Raw genomic sequence first — 24,228 nt, forward strand, 5'->3', positions numbered from 1 at the left:
CATCTCTAATGAGATGCAAAGTGGGCGTACCTGACCTGACATGACAGGAGAAATGTCGCTAAGCGACATTTCTCCTATCATCAAGGCCCACGCTATGAAGCATAGCGGAAGGAAAAGTAGCGATAACCCCTGTTATTGCTACTTTCCTTACGCCTGCTTCAGGACTGACTTAGCCATGGTATCCTATGTAAGGTGGATATCATGGCTAAGTTTGTGAGTCCCTATCAGCAAGCTAACGCCACACTTCGTGACATTTTTGCTGGGTTTCCAGCGATAATCTCACGTTAGGCAGTTAGCGTTAGGATTTTTATCGTTTTTGAGATAAGCGTTGCTAAAAGCACGTTATCTCAGCGATAATAATCCACGCTAGCCGGCGATAATTATCCTAGCGCAAAGTGCGCTTAGCGATAATTATCGCCGGTTGTTGCTGATATGCCCCTTAGTTTGTTTGGGGAAACTAATCAAAGATGTTGCCGTACATTTGATCTGTGGTGCAACTGTTCAAAATTTAAAGGTAGCTTGAATGCTACAACGTTTGTTTCCACGCTTGCAACCTTAGCAGGTCCCTTCTCGCTAGTGACCAGTGTCACTCTTTTGGCTGTTTGACAGATGCTAATCTGGACCAACTATTCGGATTAAAAATCATCTGTATGATCTTGTGGAACCTGCAGTTTTTTGAAGAATTTTCCAACTCTCCCTGTGGTACAGCATTGGGTCAGGAACAGGCAGGCTGAATTTGATTGGTTGCTGATTTAAAATATGCAAATTTATAAAGCAGTGTCTCACCAGGATCTATTGAGTAGGCTTTAATGTAAATAAAGGCGTATGCGTGTGCATCTGTGGAATATTATCTTGTGGAGTAAAAAATATGTTTATATTTATATGTTTTTATTTCCGTTGATGATGCCGAACCTTGTCTTACTGTAAGTAGGAAGGGTTTCCACCCTTTCTGTCTGTGTGAGCTATAAAGAATTTTGTTAAGACTATACTTTCAGGGATCATTTCTATAGTTTTTAACTGAGGAAATGTGTTTGAAAGTGTCTGGTATTCGCTAACCACGAGGAAGAATTGCAGTCTTCTCTTTTGGGCGTGAAGTGAGTGAACAGTGTTGCATTCATGTAGCTGCTGTTTGCTATTGATGATCGTTCCTGTTCCTTTCAGGAGGATTGGAGAAAGAGAACACAAACTGAGTGGTTAGCTTTTATTTTTGGGTGTAAGAAAGTCTATCAGTTTCTAATTTCTTGTTTAGTTTGTCATTTCTTTTTTGATTTCTTTTGTTTCTTGTAACTTAACTGTTGAGTATATGAATACTTATTAGAAACTGTTGAGCTTTCTTGGACTTGTGGTTTTTGCAAGAGGTTCTCTTTGAAAGGCACCTCTCACCATCAGTTGATAATTTGGTATGTTATTTATAAAAAAAGCTTTGTTTTTCGAACATGGATAGTAAAGAGTACATTTTAAATGGACTGTGCGTATGAGCTATTTGTAGAGCCTAGACTTCTGCAAGGCAACTACTGCTACTCAAAAGATTTATCACTCTTTCGAATAGACTGTTAAAAGAAACCTGCTAATGCTAGTTAGGCCGTTTAGAGTAAGAGGAAGCGTAACACCCTGGCTTCTTACAACTTACAAGGCTGCGGTGGATCTTAGACTGCTAAGGATGAAAAACTACTCCTTTGGTATTTGTTAAAGTTTTCACAGGAATTCGTGCGGTGCAAAGCAGAAGTAAGGGACTGCGTCTGTCTACTTTTCATTATAAAAGCTTGCGTGCTCAGCACAAAATCTTGCAGCTCCCAACAAGCCCCTGTGCAACCCTTAGTACATCAAGGGCTTGATGCATTCGAACTTTGGAATTTTGCAAGATCCTTTGGGGACAGAGGAGTTGCAGCGATCGAATATTGGTCAGAACGAGCCACCTGCTCCAGCAAGTGCCATTTTTTTGGTTCTCCTGGTTCAAGTTAGAGTATTCTTACTTCATTGACTGGAATGTTGTGATATCAGTATAGACTTTCTGCCTCGGGTATCACATTGATTAAATGTTCTATCCCCTCGATATAGAAGCTCAGCTTTAACTTGAGTCTATAACTCAAACAGAGGGTATTTAATGACCATTGTAGCCCCCTGTAGCGTTGTCCTATGGTATTTTAGAACACTGGAAGATTGAGAGCCTCATGTAGAGAATCGGAATATCAGCTGGTTGTAAATAGTAAAATAAGCCCTGTGCCTTGAAAGTTCTATAGCTGTAATGGTTAGAACCCCAAATGCCACCATTTTGGATATCCACTATGCTGCGACACCTATGAAACGAGGTAGGTGGGCTGGCGCCAGGCCGTAAATTGTAGAAGTTTACAGTTTGGTGACAGGCCAGGTGAATACCCAGAGCCTTTGCCTCTTCTTGGCTTTGTAAGAGTCTGGGGCATCGCCCGACTGCTTTTCCAGCCATGGTCTGTTTTTACGTAAAAATTACAAAGTTGAGACCATATTGTGATAGCCTTTTAGCCTGCCCCAAGAGGCGATTTTCCTGGTCCCCTTTCTTGTGTTTGTCCAGTGCCTTCAACTTTAGTCTATCATGCTGAATTAAACTTTAGTTAGCTGCATAGATTGCAGCGTCAGGTTTTAATTATCTATCACTGATCTGCTGAGAGCTTAGCCAGGTGGCAGAAAAAATGCTCTTGTGATATCTTCCTGTAACCCTTGGACAGCTTGGCATAGAGTTATAAAACTCTTTGTCTTGATATGTTATGTAGAATCAAGATTGAAATAGTATTTGTAAGTGGCCCAAATGTGTTGCAGATAAGTTCTGATCTAAGAAGGAAGTGCGCAGGCAGAGTTTAATTTTTGAAACAACTGTCTACTGTTGATGGCCGTTCCTTTCTTCATTTGAGGATATGCTGTAAAACGGAATTATATACTGAAAATTTCAATTCCTGTTCTAATGAATATTAGATACAAAACGTTTCTGGCAAGTATTCACTTCCCAGTGTAAAAAGTCTTCTGTACACAAAACATAAACTATATTTTGGATACTTCTGTAGTGCTGAGACACCTAAAGGTCTTTTAGCTTTGAAAAGCTGCATGAATTCAAGCTGGGTGGTAGTACAAGTTGTTCATGTGAACGCTTTCTTAGATAGCCAGGCATTCAGGGCTCTTCTGAAAGTGATAGGTTCCGTTATCTCCCGTATGTGCTGCAAGAGGTTTTTCACTAAGTCTGGACCCCCGTCGAAGTTCATCGTCTGCTTAGAGTCTTACATGTGAACTGGGGAACAGTTAGGGGCATATCATCAAGCTGGTGATAAAAAATGATCGCCTAATTAGCAAGGTCACGCTAACGCGTGAAACCTTGCATAAGCGTCGGGATTCCTAACGCCCAGCTTTGCATCTCTAATGAGATGCAAAGTGGGCGTACCTGACCTGACATGACAGGAGAAATGTCGCTAAGCGACATTTCTCCTATCATCAAGGCCCACGCTATGAAGCATAGCGCAAGGAAAAGTAGCGATAACCCCTGTTATTGCTACTTTCCTTACGCCTGCTTCAGGACTGACTTAGCCATGGTATCCTATGTAAGGTGGATATCATGGCTAAGTTTGTGAGTCCCTATCAGCAAGCTAACGCCACACTTCGTGACATTTTCGCTGGGTTTCCAGCGATAATCTCACGTTAGGCAGTTAGCGTTAGGATTTTTATCGTTTTTGAGATAAGCGTTGCTAATAGCACGTTATCTCAGCGATAATAATCCACGCTAGCCGGCGATAATTATCCTAGCGCAAAGTGCGCTTAGCGATAATTATCGCCGGTTGTTGCTGATATGCCCCTTAGTTTGTTTGGGGAAACTAATCAAAGATGTTGCCGTACATTTGATCTGTGGTGCAACTGTTCAAAATTTAAAGGTAGCTTGAATGCTACAACGTTTGTTTCCACGCTTGCAACCTTAGCAGGTCCCTTCTCGCTAGTGATCAGTGTCACTCTTTTGGCTGTTTGACAGATGCTAATCTGGACCAACTATTCGGATTAAAAATCATCTGTATGATCTTGTGGAACCTGCAGTTTTTTGAAGAATTTTCCAACTCTCCCTGTGGTACAGCATTGGGTCAGGAACAGGCAGGCTGAATTTGATTGGTTGCTGATTTAAAATATGCAAATTTATAAAGCAGTGTCTCACCAGGATCTATTGAGTAGGCTTTAATGTAAATAAAGGCGTATGCATGTGCATCTGTGGAATATTATCTTGTGGAGTAAAAAATATGTTTATATTTATATGTTTTTATTTCCGTTGATGATGCCGAACCTTGTCTTACTGTAAGTAGGAAGGGTTTCCACCCTTTCTGTCTGTGTGAGCTATAAAGAATTTTGTTAAGACTATACTTTCAGGGATCATTTCTATAGTTTTTAACTGAGGAAATGTGTTTGAAAGTGTCTGGTCTTTGCTAACCACGAGGAAGAATTGTAGTTTTCTCTTTTGGGCGTGAAGTGAGTGAACAGTGTTGCATTCATGTAGCTGCTGTTTGCTATTGATGATTGTTCCTATTCCTTTCAGGAGGATTGGAGAAAGAGAACACAAACTGAGTGGTTAGCTTTTATTTTTGGGTGTAAGAAAGTCTATCAGTTTCTAATTTCTTGTTTAGTTTGTCATTTCTTTTTTGATTTCTTTGGTTACTTGTAACTTAAGTGTTGAGTATATGAATACTTATAAGAAGCTGTTGAGCTTTCTTGGACTTGTGGTTTTTGCAAGAGGTTCTCTTTGAAAGGCACCTCTCGCCATCAGTTGATAATTTGGTATGTTATTTATAAAAAAAGCTTTGTTTTTCGAACATGGATAGTAAAGAGTACGTTTTAAATGGACTGTGCGTATGAGCTATTTGTAGAGCCTAGACTTCTGCAAGGCAACTACTACTACTCAAAAGATTTATCACTCTTTCGAATAGACTGTTTAAAGAAACCTGCTAATGCTAGTTAGGCCGTTTAGAGTAAGAGGAAGCGTAACACCCTGGCTTCTTACAACTTACAAGGCTGCGGTGGATCTTAGACTGCTAAGGATGAAAAACTACTCCTATGGTATTTGTTAAAGTTTTCACAGGAATTCGTGCCGTGCAAAGCAGAAGTAAGGGACTGCGTCTGTTTACTTTTCATTATAAAAGCTTGCGTGCTCAGCACAAAATCTTGCAGCTCCCAACAAGCCCCTGTGCAACCCTTAGTACATCAAGGGCTTGATGCATTCGAACTTTGGAATTTTGCAAGATCCATTGGGGGACAGAGGAGTTGCAACGATCGAATAATGGTCAGAACGAGCCACCTGCTCCAGCAAGTGCCATTTTTTTGGTTCTCCTGGTTCAAGTTAGAGTATTCTTACTTCATTGACTGGAATGTTGTGATATCATTATAGACTTTCTGCCTCGGGTATCACATTGTTTAAATGTTCTATCCCCTCGATATAGAAGCTCAGCTTTAACTTGAGTCTATAACTCAAACAGAGGGTATTTAATGACCATTGTAGCCCCCTGTAGCGTTGTCCTATGGTATTTTAGAACACTGGAAGATTGAGAGCCTCATGTAGAGAATCGGAATATCAGCTGGTTGTAAATAGTAAAATAAGCCCTGTGCCTTGAAAGTTCTATAGCTGTAATGGTTAGAACCCCAAATGCCACCATTTTGGATATCCACTATGCTGCGACACCTATGAAACGAGGTAGGTGGGCCGGCGCCAGGCCGTAAATTGTAGAAGTTTACAGTTTGGTGACAGGCCAGGTGAATACCCAGAGCCTTTGCCTCTTCTTGGCTTTGTAAGAGTCTGGGGCATCGCCCGACTGCTTTTCCAGCCATGGTCTGTTTTTACGTAAAAATTACAAAGTTGAGACCATATTGTGATAGCCTTTTAGCCTGCCCCAAGAGGCGATTTTCCTGGTCCCCTTTCTTGTGTTTGTCCAGTGCCTTCAACTTTAGTCTATCATGCTGAATTAAACTTTAGTTAGCTGCATAGATTGCAGCGTCAGGTTTTAATTATCTATCACTGATCTGCTGAGAGCTTAGCCAGGTGGCAGAAAAAATGCTCTTGTGATATCTTCCTGTAACCCTTGGACAGCTTGGCATAGAGTTATAAAACTCTTTGTCTTGATATGTTATGTAGAATCAAGATTGAAATAGTATTTGTAAGTGGCCCAAAGGTGTTGCAGATAAGTTCTGATCTAAAAAGGAAGGGCACAGGCAGAGTTTAATTTTTGAAACAACTGTCTACTGTTGATGGCCGTTCCTTTCTTCATTTGAGGATATGCTGTAAAACGGAATTATATACTGAAAAGTTCAATTCCTGTTCTAATAAATATTAGATACAAAACGTTTCTGGCAAGTATTCACTTCCCAGTGTAAAAAGTCTTCTGTACACAAAACATAAACTATATTTTGGATACTTCTGTAGTGCTGAGACACCTAAAGGTCTTTTAGCTTTGAAAAGCTGCATGAATTCAAGCTGGGTGGTAGTACAAGTTGTTCATGTGAACGCTTTCTTAGATAGCCAGGCATTCAGGGCTCTTCTGAAAGTGATAGGTTCCGTTATCTCCCGTATGTGCTGCAAGAGGTTTTTCACTAAGTCTGGACCCCCGTCGAAGTTCATCGTCCTCTTAGAGTCTTACATGTGAACTGGGGAACAGTTAGGGGCATATCATCAAGCTGGTGATAAAAAATGATCGCCTAATTAGCAAGGTCACGCTAACGCGTGAAACCTTGCATTAGCGTCGGGATTCCTAACGCCCAGCTTTGCATCTCTAATGAGATGCAAAGTGGGCGTACCTGACCTGACATGACAGGAGAAATGTCGCTAAGCGACATTTCTCCTATCATCAAGGCCCACGCTATGAAGCATAGCGGAAGGAAAAGTAGCGATAACCCCTGTTATTGCTACTTTCCTTACGCCTGCTTCAGGACTGACTTAGCCATGGTATCCTATGTAAGGTGGATATCATGGCTAAGTTTGTGAGTCCCTATCAGCAAGCTAACGCCACACTTCGTGACATTTTTGCTGGGTTTCCAGCGATAATCTCACGTTAGGCAGTTAGCGTTAGGATTTTTATCGTTTTTGAGATAAGCGTTGCTAAAAGCACGTTATCTCAGCGATAATAATCCACGCTAGCCGGCGATAATTATCCTAGCGCAAAGTGCGCTTAGCGATAATTATCGCCGGTTGTTGCTGATATGCCCCTTAGTTTGTTTGGGGAAACTAATCAAAGATGTTGCCGTACATTTGATCTGTGGTGCAACTGTTCAAAATTTAAAGGTAGCTTGAATGCTACAACGTTTGTTTCCACGCTTGCAACCTTAGCAGGTCCCTTCTCGCTAGTGACCAGTGTCACTCTTTTGGCTGTTTGACAGATGCTAATCTGGACCAACTATTCGGATTAAAAATCATCTGTATGATCTTGTGGAACCTGCAGTTTTTTGAAGAATTTTCCAACTCTCCCTGTGGTACAGCATTGGGTCAGGAACAGGCAGGCTGAATTTGATTGGTTGCTGATTTAAAATATGCAAATTTATAAAGCAGTGTCTCACCAGGATCTATTGAGTAGGCTTTAATGTAAATAAAGGCGTATGCGTGTGCATCTGTGGAATATTATCTTGTGGAGTAAAAAATATGTTTATATTTATATGTTTTTATTTCCGTTGATGATGCCGAACCTTGTCTTACTGTAAGTAGGAAGGGTTTCCACCCTTTCTGTCTGTGTGAGCTATAAAGAATTTTGTTAAGACTATACTTTCAGGGATCATTTCTATAGTGTTTAACTGAGGAAATGTGTTTGAAAGTGTCTGGTATTCGCTAACCACGAGGAAGAATTGTAGTTTTCTCTTTTGGGCGTGAAGTGAGTGAACAGTGTTGCATTCATGTAGCTGCTGTTTGCTATTGATGATTGTTCCTGTTCCTTTCAGGAGGATTGGAGAAAGAGAACACAAACTGAGTGGTTAGCTTTTATTTTTGGGTGTAAGAAAGTCTATCAGTTTCTAATTTCTTGTTTAGTTTGTCATTTCTTTTTTGATTTCTTTTGTTTCTTGTAACTTAACTGTTGAGTATATGAATACTTATTAGAAACTGTTGAGCTTTCTTGGACTTGTGGTTTTTGCAAGAGGTTCTCTTTGAAAGGCACCTCTCACCATCAGTTGATAATTTGGTATGTTATTTATAAAAAAAGCTTTGTTTTTCGAACATGGATAGTAAAGAGTACATTTTAAATGGACTGTGCGTATGAGCTATTTGTAGAGCCTAGACTTCTGCAAGGCAACTACTGCTACTCAAAAGATTTATCACTCTTTCGAATAGACTGTTAAAAGAAACATGCTAATGCTAGTTAGGCCGTTTAGAGTAAGAGGAAGCGTAACACCCTGGCTTCTTACAACTTACAAGGCTGCGGTGGATCTTAGACTGCTAAGGATGAAAAACTACTCCTTTGGTATTTGTTAAAGTTTTCACAGGAATTCGTGCGGTGCAAAGCAGAAGTAAGGGACTGCGTCTGTCTACTTTTCATTATAAAAGCTTGCGTGCTCAGCACAAAATCTTGCAGCTCCCAACAAGCCCCTGTGCAACCCTTAGTACATCAAGGGCTTGATGCATTCGAACTTTGGAATTTTGCAAGATCCATTGGGGGACAGAGGAGTTGCAACGATCGAATAATGGTCAGAACGAGCCACCTGCTCCAGCAAGTGCCATTTTTTTGGTTCTCCTGGTTCAAGTTCGAGTATTCTTACTTCATTGACTGGAATGTTGTGATATCAGTATAGACTTTCTGCCTCGGGTATCACATTGATTAAATGTTCTATCCCCTCGATATAGAAGCTCAGCTTTAACTTGAGTCTATAACTCAAACAGAGGGTATTTAATGACCATTGTAGCCCCCTGTAGCGTTGTCCTATGGTATTTTAGAACACTGGAAGATTGAGAGCCTCATGTAGAGAATCGGAATATCAGCTGGTTGTAAATAGTAAAATAAGCCCTGTGCCTTGAAAGTTCTATAGCTGTAATGGTTAGAACCCCAAATGCCACCATTTTGGATATCCACTATGCTGCGACACCTATGAAACGAGGTAGGTGGGCTGGCGCCAGGCCGTAAATTGTAGAAGTTTACAGTTTGGTGACAGGCCAGGTGAATACCCATAGCCTTTGCCTCTTCTTGGCTTTGTAAGAGTCTGGGGCATCGCCCGACTGCTTTTCCAGCCATGGTCTGTTTTTACGTAAAAATTACAAAGTTGAGACCATATTGTGATAGCCTTTTAGCCTGCCCCAAGAGGCGATTTTCCTGGTCCCCTTTCTTGTGTTTGTCCAGTGCCTTCAACTTTAGTCTATCATGCTGAATTAAACTTTAGTTAGCTGCATAGATTGCAGCGTCAGGTTTTAATTATCTATCACTGATCTGCTGAGAGCTTAGCCAGGTGGCAGAAAAAATGCTCTTGTGATATCTTCCTGTAACCCTTGGACAGCTTGGCATAGAGTTATAAAACTCTTTGTCTTGATATGTTATGTAGAATCAAGATTGAAATAGTATTTGTAAGTGGCCCAAATGGGTTGCAGATAAGTTCTGATCTAAGAAGGAAGTGCGCAGGCAGAGTTTAATTTTTGAAACAACTGTCTACTGTTGATGGCCGTTCCTTTCTTCATTTGAGGATATGCTGTAAAACGGAATTATATACTGAAAATTTCAATTCCTGTTCTAATGAATATTAGATACAAAACGTTTCTGGCAAGTATTCACTTCCCAGTGTAAAAAGTCTTCTGTACACAAAACATAAACTATATTTTGGATACTTCTGTAGTGCTGAGACACCTAAAGGTCTTTTAGCTTTGAAAAGCTGCATGAATTCAAGCTGGGTGGTAGTACAAGTTGTTCATGTGAACGCTTTCTTAGATAGCCAGGCATTCAGGGCTCTTCTGAAAGTGATAGGTTCCGTTATCTCCCGTATGTGCTGCAAGAGGTTTTTCACTAAGTCTGGACCCCCGTCGAAGTTCATCGTCTGCTTAGAGTCTTACATGTGAACTGGGGAACAGTTAGGGGCATATCATCAAGCTGGTGATAAAAAATGATCGCCTAATTAGCAAGGTCACGCTAACGCGTGAAACCTTGCATAAGCGTCGGGATTCCTAACGCCCAGCTTTGCATCTCTAATGAGATGCAAAGTGGGCGTACCTGACCTGACATGACAGGAGAAATGTCGCTAAGCGACATTTCTCCTATCATCAAGGCCCACGCTATGAAGCATAGCGCAAGGAAAAGTAGCGATAACCCCTGTTATTGCTACTTTCCTTACGCCTGCTTCAGGACTGACTTAGCCATGGTATCCTATGTAAGGTGGATATCATGGCTAAGTTTGTGAGTCCCTATCAGCAAGCTAACGCCACACTTCGTGACATTTTCGCTGGGTTTCCAGCGATAATCTCACGTTAGGCAGTTAGCGTTAGGATTTTTATCGTTTTTGAGATAAGCGTTGCTAATAGCACGTTATCTCAGCGATAATAATCCACGCTAGCCGGCGATAATTATCCTAGCGCAAAGTGCGCTTAGCGATAATTATCGCCGGTTGTTGCTGATATGCCCCTTAGTTTGTTTGGGGAAACTAATCAAAGATGTTGCCGTACATTTGATCTGTGGTGCAACTGTTCAAAATTTAAAGGTAGCTTGAATGCTACAACGTTTGTTTCCACGCTTGCAACCTTAGCAGGTCCCTTCTCGCTAGTGATCAGTGTCACTCTTTTGGCTGTTTGACAGATGCTAATCTGGACCAACTATTCGGATTAAAAATCATCTGTATGATCTTGTGGAACCTGCAGTTTTTTGAAGAATTTTCCAACTCTCCCTGTGGTACAGCATTGGGTCAGGAACAGGCAGGCTGAATTTGATTGGTTGCTGATTTAAAATATGCAAATTTATAAAGCAGTGTCTCACCAGGATCTATTGAGTAGGCTTTAATGTAAATAAAGGCGTATGCATGTGCATCTGTGGAATATTATCTTGTGGAGTAAAAAATATGTTTATATTTATATGTTTTTATTTCCGTTGATGATGCCGAACCTTGTCTTACTGTAAGTAGGAAGGGTTTCCACCCTTTCTGTCTGTGTGAGCTATAAAGAATTTTGTTAAGACTATACTTTCAGGGATCATTTCTATAGTTTTTAACTGAGGAAATGTGTTTGAAAGTGTCTGGTCTTTGCTAACCACGAGGAAGAATTGTAGTTTTCTCTTTTGGGCGTGAAGTGAGTGAACAGTGTTGCATTCATGTAGCTGCTGTTTGCTATTGATGATTGTTCCTATTCCTTTCAGGAGGATTGGAGAAAGAGAACACAAACTGAGTGGTTAGCTTTTATTTTTGGGTGTAAGAAAGTCTATCAGTTTCTAATTTCTTGTTTAGTTTGTCATTTCTTTTTTGATTTCTTTGGTTACTTGTAACTTAAGTGTTGAGTATATGAATACTTATAAGAAGCTGTTGAGCTTTCTTGGACTTGTGGTTTTTGCAAGAGGTTCTCTTTGAAAGGCACCTCTCACCATCAGTTGATAATTTGGTATGTTATTTATAAAAAAAGCTTTGTTTTTCGAACATGGATAGTAAAGAGTACGTTTTAAATGGACTGTGCGTATGAGCTATTTGTAGAGCCTAGACTTCTGCAAGGCAACTACTACTACTCAAAAGATTTATCACTCTTTCGAATAGACTGTTTAAAGAAACCTGCTAATGCTAGTTAGGCCGTTTAGAGTAAGAGGAAGCGTAACACCCTGGCTTCTTACAACTTACAAGGCTGCGGTGGATCTTAGACTGCTAAGGATGAAAAACTACTCCTATGGTATTTGTTAAAGTTTTCACAGGAATTCGTGCCGTGCAAAGCAGAAGTAAGGGACTGCGTCTGTTTACTTTTCATTATAAAAGCTTGCGTGCTCAGCACAAAATCTTGCAGCTCCCAACAAGCCCCTGTGCAACCCTTAGTACATCAAGGGCTTGATGCATTCGAACTTTGGAATTTTGCAAGATCCATTGGGGGACAGAGGAGTTGCAACGATCGAATAATGGTCAGAACGAGCCACCTGCTCCAGCAAGTGCCATTTTTTTGGTTCTCCTGGTTCAAGTTAGAGTATTCTTACTTCATTGACTGGAATGTTGTGATATCATTATAGACTTTCTGCCTCGGGTATCACATTGTTTAAATGTTCTATCCCCTCGATATAGAAGCTCAGCTTTAACTTGAGTCTATAACTCAAACAGAGGGTATTTAATGACCATTGTAGCCCCCTGTAGCGTTGTCCTATGGTATTTTAGAACACTGGAAGATTGAGAGCCTCATGTAGAGAATCGGAATATCAGCTGGTTGTAAATAGTAAAATAAGCCCTGTGCCTTGAAAGTTCTATAGCTGTAATGGTTAGAACCCCAAATGCCACCATTTTGGATATCCACTATGCTGCGACACCTATGAAACGAGGTAGGTGGGCCGGCGCCAGGCCGTAAATTGTAGAAGTTTACAGTTTGGTGACAGGCCAGGTGAATACCCAGAGCCTTTGCCTCTTCTTGGCTTTGTAAGAGTCTGGGGCATCGCCCGACTGCTTTTCCAGCCATGGTCTGTTTTTACGTAAAAATTACAAAGTTGAGACCATATTGTGATAGCCTTTTAGCCTGCCCCAAGAGGCGATTTTCCTGGTCCCCTTTCTTGTGTTTGTCCAGTGCCTTCAACTTTAGTCTATCATGCTGAATTAAACTTTAGTTAGCTGCATAGATTGCAGCGTCAGGTTTTAATTATCTATCACTGATCTGCTGAGAGCTTAGCCAGGTGGCAGAAAAAATGCTCTTGTGATATCTTCCTGTAACCCTTGGACAGCTTGGCATAGAGTTATAAAACTCTTTGTCTTGATATGTTATGTAGAATCAAGATTGAAATAGTATTTGTAAGTGGCCCAAAGGTGTTGCAGATAAGTTCTGATCTAAAAAGGAAGGGCACAGGCAGAGTTTAATTTTTGAAACAACTGTCTACTGTTGATGGCCGTTCCTTTCTTCATTTGAGGATATGCTGTAAAACGGAATTATATACTGAAAAGTTCAATTCCTGTTCTAATAAATATTAGATACAAAACGTTTCTGGCAAGTATTCACTTCCCAGTGTAAAAAGTCTTCTGTACACAAAACATAAACTATATTTTGGATACTTCTGTAGTGCTGAGACACCTAAAGGTCTTTTAGCTTTGAAAAGCTGCATGAATTCAAGCTGGGTGGTAGTACAAGTTGTTCATGTGAACGCTTTCTTAGATAGCCAGGCATTCAGGGCTCTTCTGAAAGTGATAGGTTCCGTTATCTCCCGTATGTGCTGCAAGAGGTTTTTCACTAAGTCTGGACCCCCGTCGAAGTTCATCGTCCTCTTAGAGTCTTACATGTGAACTGGGGAACAGTTAGGGGCATATCATCAAGCTGGTGATAAAAAATGATCGCCTAATTAGCAAGGTCACGCTAACGCGTGAAACCTTGCATTAGCGTCGGGATTCCTAACGCCCAGCTTTGCATCTCTAATGAGATGCAAAGTGGGCGTACCTGACCTGACATGACAGGAGAAATGTCGCTAAGCGACATTTCTCCTATCATCAAGGCCCACGCTATGAAGCATAGCGGAAGGAAAAGTAGCGATAACCCCTGTTATTGCTACTTTCCTTACGCCTGCTTCAGGACTGACTTAGCCATGGTATCCTATGTAAGGTGGATATCATGGCTAAGTTTGTGAGTCCCTATCAGCAAGCTAACGCCACACTTCGTGACATTTTTGCTGGGTTTCCAGCGATAATCTCACGTTAGGCAGTTAGCGTTAGGATTTTTATCGTTTTTGAGATAAGCGTTGCTAAAAGCACGTTATCTCAGCGATAATAATCCACGCTAGCCGGCGATAATTATCCTAGCGCAAAGTGCGCTTAGCGATAATTATCGCCGGTTGTTGCTGATATGCCCCTTAGTTTGTTTGGGGAAACTAATCAAAGATGTTGCCGTACATTTGATCTGTGGTGCAACTGTTCAAAATTTAAAGGTAGCTTGAATGCTACAACGTTTGTTTCCACGCTTGCAACCTTAGCAGGTCCCTTCTCGCTAGTGACCAGTGTCACTCTTTTGGCTGTTTGACAGATGCTAATCTGGACCAACTATTCGGATTAAAAATCATCTGTATGATCTTGTGGAACCTGCAGTTTTTTGAAGAATTTTCCAACTCTCCCTGTGGTACAGCATTGGGTCAGGAACAGGCAGGCTGAATTTGATTGGTTGCTGATTTAAAATATGCAAATTTATAAAGCAGTGTCTCACCAGGATCTATTGAGTAGGCTTTAATGTAAATAAAGGCGTATGCGTGTGCATCTGTGGAATATTATCTTGTGGAGTAAAAAATATGTTTATATTTATATGTTTTTATTTCCGTTGATGATGCCGAACCTTGTCTTACTGTAAGTAGGAAGGGTTTCCACCCTTTCTGTCTGTGTGAGCTATAAAGAATTTTGTTAAGACTATACTTTCAGGGATCATTTCTATAGTTTTTAACTGAGGAAATGTGTTTGAAAGTGTCTGGTCTTCGCTAACCACGAGGAAGAATTGTAGTTTTCTCTTTTGGGCGTGAAGTGAGTGAACAGTGTTGCATTCATGTAGCTGCTGTTTGCTATTGATGATCGTTCCTGTTCCTTTCAGGAGGATTGGAGAAAGAGAACACAAACTGAGTGGTTAGCTTTTATTTTTGGGTGTAAGAAAGTCTATCAGTTTCTAATTTCTTGTTTAGTTTGTAATTTCTTTTTTGATTTCTTTGGTTTCTTGTAACTTAACTGTTGAGTATATGAATACTTATTCGAAGCTGTTGAGCTTTCTTGGACTTGTGGTTTTTGCAAGAGGTTCTCTTTGAAAGGCACCTCTCACCATCAGTTGATAATTTGGTATGTTATTTATAAAAAAAGCTTTGTTTTTCGAACATGGATAGTAAAGAGTACATTTTAAATGGACTGTGCGTATGAGCTATTTGTAGAGCCTAGACTTCTGCAAGGCAACTACTGCTACTCAAAAGATTTATCACTCTTTCGAATAGACTGTTAAAAGAAACCTGCTAATGCTAGTTAGGCCGTTTAGAGTAAGAGGAAGCGTAACACCCTGGCTTCTTACAACTTACAAGGCTGCGGTGGATCTTAGACTGCTAAGGATGAAAAACTACTCCTTTGGTATTTGTTAAAGTTTTCACAGGAATTCGTGCGGTGCAAAGCAGAAGTAAGGGACTGCGTCTGTCTACTTTTCATTATAAAAGCTTGCGTGCTCAGCACAAAATCTTGCAGCTCCCAACAAGCCCCTGTGCAACCCTTAGTACATCAAGGGCTTGATGCATTCGAACTTTGGAATTTTGCAAGATCCTTTGGGGACAGAGGAGTTGCAGCGATCGAATATTGGTCAGAACGAGCCACCTGCTCCAGCAAGTGCCATTTTTTTGGTTCTCCTGGTTCAAGTTAGAGTATTCTTACTTCATTGACTGGAATGTTGTGATATCAGTATAGACTTTCTGCCTCGGGTATCACATTGATTAAATGTTCTATCCCCTCGATATAGAAGCTCAGCTTTAACTTGAGTCTATAACTCAAACAGAGGGTATTTAATGACCATTGTAGCCCCCTGTAGCGTTGTCCTATGGTATTTTAGAACACTGGAAGATTGAGAGCCTCATGTAGAGAATCGGAATATCAGCTGGTTGTAAATAGTAAAATAAGCCCTGTGCCTTGAAAGTTCTATAGCTGTAATGGTTAGAACCCCAAATGCCACCATTTTGGATATCCACTATGCTGCGACACCTATGAAACGAGGTAGGTGGGCTGGCGCCAGGCCGTAAATTGTAGAAGTTTACAGTTTGGTGACAGGCCAGGTGAATACCCAGAGCCTTTGCCTCTTCTTGGCTTTGTAAGAGTCTGGGGCATCGCCCGACTGCTTTTCCAGCCATGGTCTGTTTTTACGTAAAAATTACAAAGTTGAGACCATATTGTGATAGCCTTTTAGCCTGCCCCAAGAGGCGATTTTCCTGGTCCCCTTTCTTGTGTTTGTCCAGTGCCTTCAACTTTAGTCTATCATGCTGAATTAAACTTTAGTTAGCTGCATAGATTGCAGCGTCAGGTTTTAATTATCTATCACTGATCTGCTGAGAGCTTAGCCAGGTGGCAGAAAAAATGCTCTTGTGATATCTTCCTGTAACCCTTGGACAGCTTGGCATAGAGTTATAAAACTCTTTGTCTTGATATGTTATGTAGAATCAAGATTGAAATAGTATTTGTAAGTGGCCCAAATGTGTTGCAGATAAGTTCTGATCTAAGAAGGAAGTGCGCAGGCAGAGTTTAATTTTTGAAACAACTGTCTACTGTTGATGGCCGTTCCTTTCTTCATTTGAGGATATGCTGTAAAACGGAATTATATACTGAAAATTTCAATTCCTGTTCTAATGAATATTAGATACAAAACGTTTCTGGCAAGTATTCACTTCCCAGTGTAAAAAGTCTTCTGTACACAAAACATAAACTATATTTTGGATACTTCTGTAGTGCTGAGACACCTAAAGGTCTTTTAGCTTTGAAAAGCTGCATGAATTCAAGCTGGGTGGTAGTACAAGTTGTTCATGTGAACGCTTTCTTAGATAGCCAGGCATTCAGGGCTCTTCTGAAAGTGATAGGTTCCGTTATCTCCCGTATGTGCTGCAAGAGGTTTTTCACTAAGTCTGGACCCCCGTCGAAGTTCATCGTCTGCTTAGAGTCTTACATGTGAACTGGGGAACAGTTAGGGACATATCATCAAGCTGGTGATAAAAAATGATCGCCTAATTAGCAAGGTCACGCTAACGCGTGAAACCTTGCATAAGCGTCGGGATTCCTAACGCCCAGCTTTGCATCTCTAATGAGATGCAAAGTGAGCGTACCTGACCTGACATGACAGGAGAAATGTCGCTAAGCGACATTTCTCCTATCATCAAGGCCCACGCTATGAAGCATAGCGCAAGGAAAAGTAGCGATAACCCCTGTTATTGCTACTTTCCTTACGCCTGCTTCAGGACTGACTTAGCCATGGTATCCTATGTAAGGTGGATATCATGGCTAAGTTTGTGAGTCCCTATCAGCAAGCTAACGCCACACTTCGTGACATTTTCGCTGGGTTTCCAGCGATAATCTCACGTTAGGCAGTTAGCGTTAGGATTTTTATCGTTTTTGAGATAAGCGTTGCTAATAGCACGTTATCTCAGCGATAATAATCCACGCTAGCCGGCGATAATTATCCTAGCGCAAAGTGCGCTTAGCGATAATTATCGCCGGTTGTTGCTGATATGCCCCTTAGTTTGTTTGGGGAAACTAATCAAAGATGTTGCCGTACATTTGATCTGTGGTGCAACTGTTCAAAATTTAAAGGTAGCTTGAATGCTACAACGTTTGTTTCCACGCTTGCAACCTTAGCAGGTCCCTTCTCGCTAGTGATCAGTGTCACTCTTTTGGCTGTTTGACAGATGCTAATCTGGACCAACTATTCGGATTAAAAATCATCTGTATGATCTTGTGGAACCTGCAGTTTTTTGAAGAATTTTCCAACTCTCCCTGTGGTACAGCATTGGGTCAGGAACAGGCAGGCTGAATTTGATTGGTTGCTGATTTAAAATATGCAAATTTATAAAGCAGTGTCTCACCAGGATCTATTGAGTAGGCTTTAATGTAAATAAAGGCGTATGCATGTGCATCTGTGGAATATTATCTTGTGGAGTAAAAAATATGTTTATATTTATATGTTTTTATTTCCGTTGATGATGCCGAACCTTGTCTTACTGTAAGTAGGAAGGGTTTCCACCCTTTCTGTCTGTGTGAGCTATAAAGAATTTTGTTAAGACTATACTTTCAGGGATCATTTCTATAGTTTTTAACTGAGGAAATGTGTTTGAAAGTGTCTGGTCTTTGCTAACCACGAGGAAGAATTGTAGTTTTCTCTTTTGGGCGTGAAGTGAGTGAACAGTGTTGCATTCATGTAGCTGCTGTTTGCTATTGATGATCGTTCCTGTTCCTTTCAGGAGGATTGGAGAAAGAGAACACAAACTGAGTGGTTAGCTTTTATTTTTGGGTGTAAGAAAGTCTATCAGTTTCTAATTTCTTGTTTAGTTTGTCATTTCTTTTTTGATTTCTTTGGTTACTTGTAACTTAAGTGTTGAGTATATGAATACTTATAAGAAGCTGTTGAGCTTTCTTGGACTTGTGGTTTTTGCAAGAGGTTCTCTTTGAAAGGCACCTCTCACCATCAGTTGATAATTTGGTATGTTATTTATAAAAAAAGCTTTGTTTTTCGAACATGGATAGTAAAGAGTACGTTTTAAATGGACTGTGCGTATGAGCTATTTGTAGAGCCTAGACTTCTGCAAGGCAACTACTGCTACTCAAAAGATTTATCACTCTTTCGAATAGACTGTTTAAAGAAACCTGCTAATGCTAGTTAGGCCGTTTAGAGTAAGAGGAAGCGTAACACCCTGGCTTCTTACAACTTACAAGGCTGCGGTGGATCTTAGACTGCTAAGGATGAAAAACTACTCCTATGGTATTTGTTAAAGTTTTCACAGGAATTCGTGCCGTGCAAAGCAGAAGTAAGGGACTGCGTCTGTTTACTTTTCATTATAAAAGCTTGCGTGCTCAGCACAAAATCTTGCAGCTCCCAACAAGCCCCTGTGCAACCCTTAGTACATCAAGGGCTTGATGCATTCGAACTTTGGAATTTTGCAAGATCCATTGGGGGACAGAGGAGTTGCAACGATCGAATAATGGTCAGAACGAGCCACCTGCTCCAGCAAGTGCCATTTTTTTGGTTCTCCTGGTTCAAGTTAGAGTATTCTTACTTCATTGACTGGAATGTTGTGATATCATTATAGACTTTCTGCCTCGGGTATCACATTGTTTAAATGTTCTATCCCCTCGATATAGAAGCTCAGCTTTAACTTGAGTCTATAACTCAAACAGAGGGTATTTAATGACCATTGTAGCCCCCTGTAGCGTTGTCCTATGGTATTTTAGAACACTGGAAGATTGAGAGCCTCATGTAGAGAATCGGAATATCAGCTGGTTGTAAATAGTAAAATAAGCCCTGTGCCTTGAAAGTTCTATAGCTGTAATGGTTAGAACCCCAAATGCCACCATTTTGGATATCCACTATGCTGCGACACCTATGAAACGAGGTAGGTGGGCCGGCGCCAGGCCGTAAATTGTAGAAGTTTACAGTTTGGTGACAGGCCAGGTGAATACCCAGAGCCTTTGCCTCTTCTTGGCTTTGTAAGAGTCTGGGGCATCGCCCGACTGCTTTTCCAGCCATGGTCTGTTTTTACGTAAAAATTACAAAGTTGAGACCATATTGTGATAGCCTTTTAGCCTGCCCCAAGAGGCGATTTTCCTGGTCCCCTTTCTTGTGTTTGTCCAGTGCCTTCAACTTTAGTCTATCATGCTGAATTAAACTTTAGTTAGCTGCATAGATTGCAGCGTCAGGTTTTAATTATCTATCACTGATCTGCTGAGAGCTTAGCCAGGTGGCAGAAAAAATGCTCTTGTGATATCTTCCTGTAACCCTTGGACAGCTTGGCATAGAGTTATAAAACTCTTTGTCTTGATATGTTATGTAGAATCAAGATTGAAATAGTATTTGTAAGTGGCCCAAAGGTGTTGCAGATAAGTTCTGATCTAAAAAGGAAGGGCACAGGCAGAGTTTAATTTTTGAAACAACTGTCTACTGTTGATGGCCGTTCCTTTCTTCATTTGAGGATATGCTGTAAAACGGAATTATATACTGAAAAGTTCAATTCCTGTTCTAATGAATATTAGATACAAAACGTTTCTGGCAAGTATTCACTTCCCAGTGTAAAAAGTCTTCTGTACACAAAACATAAACTATATTTTGGATACTTCTGTAGTGCTGAGACACCTAAAGGTCTTTTAGCTTTGAAAAGCTGCATGAATTCAAGCTGGGTGGTAGTACAAGTTGTTCATGTGAACGCTTTCTTAGATAGCCAGGCATTCAGGGCTCTTCTGAAAGTGATAGGTTCCGTTATCTCCCGTATGTGCTGCAAGAGGTTTTTCACTAAGTCTGGACCCCCGTCGAAGTTCATCGTCTGCTTAGAGTCTTACATGTGAACTGGGGAACAGTTAGGGGCATATCATCAAGCTGGTGATAAAAAATGATCGCCTAATTAGCAAGGTCACGCTAACGCGTGAAACCTTGCATTAGCGTCGGGATTCCTAACGCCCAGCTTTGCATCTCTAATGAGATGCAAAGTGGGCGTACCTGACCTGACATGACAGGAGAAATGTCGCTAAGCGACATTTCTCCTATCATCAAGGCCCACGCTATGAAGCATAGCGGCAGGAAAAGTAGCGATAACCCCTGTTATTGCTACTTTCCTTACGCCTGCTTCAGGACTGACTTAGCCATGGTATCCTATGTAAGGTGGATATCATGGCTAAGTTTGTGAGTCCCTATCAGCAAGCTAACGCCACACTTTGTGACATTATCGCTGGGTTTCCAGCGATAATCTCACGTTAGGCAGTTAGCGTTAGGATTTTTATCGTTTTTGAGATAAGCGTTGCTAATAGCACGTTATCTCAGCGATAATAATCCACGCTAGCCGGCGATAATTATCCTAGCGCTAAGTGCGCTTAGCGATAATTATCGCCGGTTGTTGCTGATATGCCCCTTAGTTTGTTTGGGGAAACTAATCAAAGATGTTGCCGTACATTTGATCTGTGGTGCAACTGTTCAAAATTTAAAGGTAGCTTGAATGCTACAACGTTTGTTTCCACGCTTGCAACCTTAGCAGGTCCCTTCTCGCTAGTGATCAGTGTCACTCTTTTGGCTGTTTGACAGATGCTAATCTGGACCAACTATTCGGATTAAAAATCATCTGTATGATCTTGTGGAACCTGCAGTTTTTTGAAGAATTTTCCAACTCTCCCTGTGGTACAGCATTGGGTCAGGAACAGGCAGGCTGAATTTGATTGGTTGCTGATTTAAAATATGCAAATTTATAAAGCAGTGTCTCACCAGGATCTATTGAGTAGGCTTTAATGTAAATAAAGGCGTATGCATGTGCATCTGTGGAATATTATCTTGTGGAGTAAAAAATATGTTTATATTTATATGTTTTTATTTCCGTTGATGATGCCGAACCTTGTCTTACTGTAAGTAGGAAGGGTTTCCACCCTTTCTGTCTGTGTGAGCTATAAAGAATTTTGTTAAGACTATACTTTCAGGGATCATTTCTATAGTGTTTAACTGAGGAAATGTGTTTGAAAGTGTCTGGTCTTCGCTAACCACGAGGAAGAATTGTAGTTTTCTCTTTTGGGCGTGAAGTGAGTGAACAGTGTTGCATTCATGTAGCTGCTGTTTGCTATTGATGATTGTTCCTATTCCTTTCAGGAGGATTGGAGAAAGAGAACACAAACTGAGTGGTTAGCTTTTATTTTTGGGTGTAAGAAAGTCTATCAGTTTCTAATTTCTTGTTTAGTTTGTCATTTCTTTTTTGATTTCTTTGGTTTCTTGTAACTTAACTGTTGAGTATATGAATACTTATTAGAAGCTGTTGAGCTTTCTTGGACTTGTGGTTTTTGCAAGAGGTTCTCTTTGAAAGGCACCTCTCACCATCAGTTGATAATTTGGTATGTTATTTATAAAAAAAGCTTTGTTTTTCGAACATGGATAGTAAAGAGTACGTTTTAAATGGACTGTGCGTATGAGCTATTTGTAGAGCCTAGACTTCTGCAAGGCAACTACTGCTACTCAAAAGATTTATCACTCTTTCGAATAGACTGTTTAAAGAAACCTGCTAATGCTAGTTAGGCCGTTTAGAGTAAGAGGAAGCGTAACACCCTGGCTTCTTACAACTTACAAGGCTGCGGTGGATCTTAGACTGCTAAGGATGAAAAACTACTCCTATGGTATTTGTTAAAGTTTTCACAGGAATTCGTGCCGTGCAAAGCAGAAGTAAGGGACTGCGTCTGTTTACTTTTCATTATAAAAGCTTGCATGCTCAGCACAAAATCTTGCAGCTCCCAACAAGCCCCTGTGCAACCCTTAGTACATCAAGGGCTTGATGCATTCGATCTTTGGAATTTTGCAAGATCCATTGGGGGACAGAGGAGTTGCAACGATCGAATAATGGTCAGAACGAGCCACCTGCTCCAGCAAGTGCCATTTTTTTGGTTCTCCTGGTTCAAGTTAGAGTATTCTTACTTCATTGACTGGAATGTTGTGATATCATTATAGACTTTCTGCCTCGGGTATCACATTGATTAAATGTTCTATCCCCTCGATATAGAAGCTCAGCTTTAACTTGAGTCTATAACTCAAACAGAGGGTATTTAATGACCATTGTAGCCCCCTGTAGCGTTGTCCTATGGTATTTTAGAACACTGGAAGATTGAGAGCCTCATGTAGAGAATCGGAATATCAGCTGGTTGTAAATAGTAAAATAAGCCCTGTGCCTTGAAAGTTCTATAGCTGTAATGGTTAGAACCCCAAATGCCACCATTTTGGATATCCACTATGCTGCGACACCTATGAAACGAGGTAGGTGGGCTGGCGCCAGGCCGTAAATTGTAGAAGTTTACAGTTTGGTGACAGGCCAGGTGAATACCCAGAGCCTTTGCCTCTTCTTGGCTTTGTAAGAGTCTGGGGCATCGCCTGACTGCTTTTCCAGCCATGGTCTGTTTTTACGTAAAAATTACAAAGTTGAGACCATATTGTGATAGCCTTTTAGCCTGCCCCAAGAGGCGATTTTCCTGGTCCCCTTTCTTGTGTTTGTCCAGTGCCTTCAACTTTAGTCTATCATGCTGAATTAAACTTTAGTTAGCTGCATAGATTGCAGCGTCAGGTTTTAATTATCTATCACTGATCTGCTGAGAGCTTAGCCAGGTGGCAGAAAAAATGCTCTTGTGATATCTTCCTGTAACCCTTGGACAGCTTGGCATAGAGTTATAAAACTCTTTGTCTTGATATGTTATGTAGAATCAAGATTGAAATAGTATTTGTAAGTGGCCCAAAGGTGTTGCAGATAAGTTCTGATCTAAAAAGGAAGGGCACAGGCAGAGTTTAATTTTTGAAACAACTGTCTACTGTTGATGGCCGTTCCTTTCTTCATTTGAGGATATGCTGTAAAACGGAATTATATACTGAAAAGTTCAATTCCTGTTCTAATAAATATTAGATACAAAACGTTTCTGGCAAGTATTCACTTCCCAGTGTAAAAAGTCTTCTGTACACAAAACATAAACTATATTTTGGATACTTCTGTAGTGCTGAGACACCTAAAGGTCTTTTAGCTTTGAAAAGCTGCATGAATTCAAGCTGGGTGGTAGTACAAGTTGTTCATGTGAACGCTTTCTTAGATAGCCAGGCATTCAGGGCTCTTCTGAAAGTGATAGGTTCCGTTATCTCCCGTATGTGCTGCAAGAGGTTTTTCACTAAGTCTGGACCCCCGTCGAAGTTCATCGTCCTCTTAGAGTCTTACATGTGAACTGGGGAACAGTTAGGGGCATATCATCAAGCTGGTGATAAAAAAGGATCGCCTAATTAGCAAGGTCACGCTAACGCGTGAAACCTTGCATTAGCGTCGGGATTCCTAACGCCCAGCTTTGCATCTCTAATGATATGCAAAGTGGGCGTACCTGACCTGACATGACAGGAGAAATGTCGCTAAGCGACATTTCTCCTATCATCAAGGCCCACGCTATGAAGCATAGCGGCAGGAAAAGTAGCGATAACCCCTGTTATTGCTACTTTCCTTACGCCTGCTTCAGGACTGACTTAGCCATGGTATCCTATGTAAGGTGGATATCATGGCTAAGTTTGTGAGTCCCTATCAGCAAGCTAACGCCACACTTTGTGACATTATCGCTGGGTTTCCAGCGATAATCTCACGTTAGGCAGTTAGCGTTAGGATTTTTATCGTTTTTGAGATAAGCGTTGCTAATAGCACGTTATCTCAGCGATAATAATCCACGCTAGCCGGCGATAATTATCCTAGCGCTAAGTGCGCTTAGCGATAATTATCGCCGGTTGTTGCTGATATGCCCCTTAGTTTGTTTGGGGAAACTAATCAAAGATGTTGCCGTACATTTGATCTGTGGTGCAACTGTTCAAAATTTAAAGGTAGCTTGAATGCTACAACGTTTGTTTCCACGCTTGCAACCTTAGCAGGTCCCTTCTCGCTAGTGATCAGTGTCACT

The 24,228-nt window shown here is 40.9% G+C and overlaps 7 non-coding genes across 7 annotated transcripts; all 7 read left to right on the forward strand.

Moving 5' to 3' along the window:
* Nucleotides 1–979: 979 nt before the first annotated feature.
* On the forward strand, nt 980–1,195 carry LOC146858466 (small nucleolar RNA U3). Its single transcript, XR_014980653.1, has one exon. It is a non-coding gene; the product is annotated as a small nucleolar RNA U3 (small nucleolar RNA).
* A 3,160-nt stretch (nt 1,196–4,355) lies between these two features.
* Nucleotides 4,356–4,571, forward strand: LOC146858467 (small nucleolar RNA U3). Its single transcript, XR_014980176.1, has one exon. It is a non-coding gene; the product is annotated as a small nucleolar RNA U3 (small nucleolar RNA).
* A 3,161-nt stretch (nt 4,572–7,732) lies between these two features.
* Nucleotides 7,733–7,948, forward strand: LOC146858468 (small nucleolar RNA U3). The gene has a single exon (XR_014980187.1). It is a non-coding gene; the product is annotated as a small nucleolar RNA U3 (small nucleolar RNA).
* Nucleotides 7,949–11,109: 3,161 nt separating this feature from the next.
* On the forward strand, nt 11,110–11,325 carry LOC146858469 (small nucleolar RNA U3). Its single transcript, XR_014980177.1, has one exon. It is a non-coding gene; the product is annotated as a small nucleolar RNA U3 (small nucleolar RNA).
* A 3,161-nt stretch (nt 11,326–14,486) lies between these two features.
* LOC146858470 (small nucleolar RNA U3) lies at nt 14,487–14,702 on the forward strand. The gene has a single exon (XR_014980544.1). It is a non-coding gene; the product is annotated as a small nucleolar RNA U3 (small nucleolar RNA).
* Nucleotides 14,703–17,862: 3,160 nt separating this feature from the next.
* LOC146858471 (small nucleolar RNA U3) lies at nt 17,863–18,078 on the forward strand. Its single transcript, XR_014980650.1, has one exon. It is a non-coding gene; the product is annotated as a small nucleolar RNA U3 (small nucleolar RNA).
* A 3,161-nt stretch (nt 18,079–21,239) lies between these two features.
* LOC146858472 (small nucleolar RNA U3) lies at nt 21,240–21,455 on the forward strand. The gene has a single exon (XR_014980671.1). It is a non-coding gene; the product is annotated as a small nucleolar RNA U3 (small nucleolar RNA).
* The last annotated feature ends 2,773 nt before the right edge of the window (nt 21,456–24,228 follow it).

This window comes from Triturus cristatus, chromosome 3_2 (assembly GCF_964204655.1).
Source record: "Triturus cristatus chromosome 3_2, aTriCri1.1, whole genome shotgun sequence".
Lineage (NCBI taxonomy): Eukaryota > Metazoa > Chordata > Amphibia > Caudata > Salamandridae > Triturus > Triturus cristatus.